Consider the following 4,101-nt stretch of genomic DNA (forward strand, 5'->3'; position numbering starts at 1 on the left):
ATGAAAGACACAATAACATTCTGTAGCGACTAAAGTCGCTGCAAAAGATATAAACCAACAGTAGCAAATTTAGTATTGCAACAATTACTAATATTTTGTGACAAAATAATGTCGCCACTAAAACCTATCTTCTCAAAAACTATATAATGACCAAAATTATATATATTTCCGGTAGGAACCGAATTCTCTAAATTTAACGACTGTATATTCACATCAATTGACTACCAATATTAAAAGCAACCAATAATATTTAAAAAACACCAAAAAAATTTCTCAAACTAAATATTATAAATATTTTTATTACTAAAAAAGTCAATTACATAATACTACACGACACTTCATTGTGCATTGTAATTGTACGCATATACATATCCCAAAAAAGATAAAATATTAAGTGCCTTGTAATTGCTGCTTGGTCAACACCATCCTTGAACGATACCATTGTTTAAGTGCCTTATCCCTGCTAAAAAAATATATATATATATATATATATATATATATATATATATATATATATATATATAGGAACATATATAATGGGATTTTTTATATCAAAAAACATGCATAGAAAAACTTCAAGGATAACAAAAGGGGGTCTAAGAGTTATATGTTACTATATGTCAATTTAATATGATGTTATAAAAAGGCTATACATTGTCAGTGCACAGGACTTAAGTTTAAAACTAGGAAGTCAGATATGCTAACCTGAAAAATAGTGTGCAATAACTTGTTATAATCAATGTAGTATAAGAGTTCTTTACGGTTCAATTTATATAACTTATAGGGTTAAACCAAATACTCTGCCTGAAAAGGTTGGGTATAAATCGCTGAAGGGTATATATATGGATTAACTAATGCACCTTCCACAATACTCACTGTCAGTAAGCTCAATAAAGGAATACAAGCTCCCCTCCCAAAAAAGAAAGATATTCCTTATTCCAGTTATCATGCAATCTAAGCATCTTTTATTGTTTTTGCAGAAGAGAGGGAGTTGCTGAGGAAGTAAGAAGCATAACTCAAATAAATAAGAGGCAGAAGCAATATACCCAATAAGGAACTTCTGTTTCTCAGTGAATGTTGTACTTCACTTAAGAAAAAACAGAGGGCTATGCTATGTCTCTGTGTGAGTGTGTGTTTGTTTGTGTTTGTGTGAGGTGTGCTCTATGAATAAATGCTACTATAATAGTTTTATGTATTTATCATTTACCTACTAATGAGAAAAAGTTATGATAGTGTGATGTTGTTTAATTTCGTGGGAGCAGCTCGCGATGCTATCTTTATAGCTGGTAAACAGAGGACCAACAAGAGAACATATGGAAGCTGGTGTTAATTGTCCATAAAAAATGGAGAGGAGCATGGTCGATAGTCAGAAATATCGTAAAGCAGTGGGGAGCAGAAACTTGGAAAGCTAGGGAGAAGGGAGCATGTCACTAAAGAAGGGGTCCTTTACACATCTGTACAGAGAGGGAAAACACTTTACCAGTGTGAATTTTTAGTCCGAGTCACAGTAGCCCACACAACTAAGGTTTGCAAAGAAACAGCAGCAGCAGCAGCCCCACACAACTAAGGTTTGCAAAAATTCAGATTTCACATAAACAAAAAGCAACCCAATAGTCTATTATCATCTAAGCCCCTGAAGCCCACACAACTAAGGTTTGCAAAAATTCCGATTTCACATAAACAAAAAACATCCCAATAGTCTATTATCAAGAGGATGGAAGTTAAAGAAGGAGAAGTTGATAAGAAGATAGGGAGCAAGTGACTGAAGAATTATTCAGAATGAAGGAAGAAGAAATGCCGAGAAGGAAGAAGTACCTATTGTTGCATTCTGGTAATCAAACTAGTAAATTGTTCATGCATCCTCTTGTCTATTTCTAGATGGATCCTCTTGTCTACTTCTGCATTTGCGTGTTCACGCTCCTCTTCCAACTTCCTTTCCAACTCAAGTTCCATATTTCTTTGCAACTGAGCAGCCATTTGTTCACGTTCTTCTTGCAACTTCCTATCCATCTCGGCTTACATCTCTTGACGCATAATTTTTATAGCGGAAGACACGTTGGACTCTATGTTTGCCTGCTGCATGTTACTCTTTTTAGGAGGCTTCTTTCCGCATCCTTTTCCGCGAACATAGCATGTTCTCTCATCAAGAACGGTAGATAAAATCTCATCTCTAGGTATTGGATGCTCGATCTCTTCAGTTTGTTGTTGAGCGACAACTTCTTGGAGTTGACCCTGCATTTCTGCATAATCATTTACATCAAAACATAATAAAACACATTGAATGTAACTTACATAAACAGAAAGATATTAAGTCTATGATTTTAGATAATTAGATGAATTTGTTGGGATTGTGAATTCACCCGCGCCAGTTCTTCTCTATCATCCTTGCGTGTATGTTGGATCTCCTAAACTTTATCTGCTGTGTCTATTTCTCCAGTAATAGGATTTCTCTGCAATATAATTTCGGAGAAAAAAATATATAAGCAAATATATAAATATGTAAATAACAAAGAAGCATATGTGATAGTAGGGGACTAAATATATTTTTACCGTAGATTCCTCTACTTCTGCAAAAGACCTTGTACCACAAGTATGCTTAGCTATTTGCTTTTTTCTATTTTTTTTTATTCCTCTCACTTACAACCTATAAGTAAGCAGATTAATAAATCACTTTTCAAAGATGTGAATGGTGCCATTTGGTTGGCAGAATCTTCAGGTATTAAGTTAGTACCTTAAAATCCTGATTTTCAAAATATTGTATTAGGTATTTCCAGTCCTCAAGCTCAACATCTTCATATCGATGAGACAATCTTTCTTCATTAATATTGTACTTAGAGTACAACCTGCTAAGTCGAGCTTTCCATGCTCTAAAAGTCCTTTGCATAGTGCTAATTGGAAAAAAGATACTTTTTTTCTTCCAATTGTAAGTATTGCTATGAACATCACGCTTTCTCTTTTGTCCGTTACCAAAAGTCACATTACCCAAAGCTTGTAATTGCACAAGTGCTTCATCACCTGTTAAAGGGTTAGGTGTAACTCCCATTTCATCTTTCCCATCAAATAATATCCTACTTCTCCGCCATGGATGGTCCGTGGGAAGGAAGCGACGATGACCCATATAACACAACTTACTTCGTAAGGAAGTCAATTGTGTATCTTTATGGCACAAAGGGCATACAAGCTTGCCTTTGGTTGACCATCCTGAAAGATTCTCATATGCAGGAAAGTCATTAATCGTCCACATGATAGCCACGCGCATCAGAAAATTAGATTTTGAGTGCGCATCATAAGTCTCCACCCCGTCCCATAATTCTTTCAACTCTTCAACCATTGGTTGTAAATATATATCGATATCATTTCCAGGACACTTGGGGCATGGAATAAGAAGTGTCATCATGAAATATGGATTTCATGCAATCCCATGGTGGCAAGTTATACGTAGCTAGTACAACTGGACAAATGCTATGATTAGAACTCATGTTCCCATAAGGTTGGAACCCGTCACTCGTCAAACCTAATCGAATATTTCTTAACTCAGCTGAAAAAGGTGGGATATTGTGCATCAAAGGATTTCCATGCTACTGAGTCAGACGGATGTCGCAAGACACCATCATCAATATTTTCCTCCTTGTGCCACCTCATCTTTTTAGTTGTTACTCTTGCCATGTACAATCTTTGAAGCCTTGGTTTGATTGGAAAATGCCGCAAGATTTTATGACCTACTTTTTTGCCTCCGTATTCTTCAGACTTCCATCTAGACTTACCACACTTAGGACATGCTTGGACATTAGCATAAGCACGCCAATATAAAATACAATCATTCTGACATGCATCTATTTTGGTGTACCCCAAGCCGAGGTCACAAAGAACTTTCTTTGCTTTATAGAAAGAATTTGGCACAAATGACCCTTCGGGAAGAACTTCTTTAAAGAAGCTCAACAATGGATCCATCGATTTATTGCTCCAATGGTTAAGACACTTCAAGTGAAGTAGTTTAACAACAAAAGACAACTTCGAGACCTTTTTACAACCATGATAAAGTTTTGTCTCAGCATCTTCTAATAATTTTTAGAACTTTGCTGCATGCACATTTTGCTCTTC

At 35.6% G+C, this 4,101-nt stretch overlaps 1 long non-coding RNA gene across 2 annotated transcripts; it reads right to left on the minus strand.

The window, feature by feature from the left end:
- Positions 1–269: 269 nt before the first annotated feature.
- Positions 270–3,340, minus strand: LOC104117274 (uncharacterized). Of its 2 annotated transcripts, none has more exons than XR_011415906.1 (5): positions 2,732–3,340; positions 2,551–2,644; positions 2,361–2,450; positions 1,816–2,240; positions 270–460 (listed from the first exon to the last, which is right to left on the minus strand). It is a non-coding gene; the product is annotated as an uncharacterized lncRNA (long non-coding RNA). The 2 variants fall into 2 exon arrangements; XR_011415905.1 differs by having other exon boundaries at positions 270–463.
- Positions 3,341–4,101: the final 761 nt, after the last annotated feature.

The sequence above is a fragment of the Nicotiana tomentosiformis genome, chromosome 5, assembly GCF_000390325.3.
Source record: "Nicotiana tomentosiformis chromosome 5, ASM39032v3, whole genome shotgun sequence".
Taxonomy (NCBI): domain Eukaryota; kingdom Viridiplantae; phylum Streptophyta; class Magnoliopsida; order Solanales; family Solanaceae; genus Nicotiana; species Nicotiana tomentosiformis.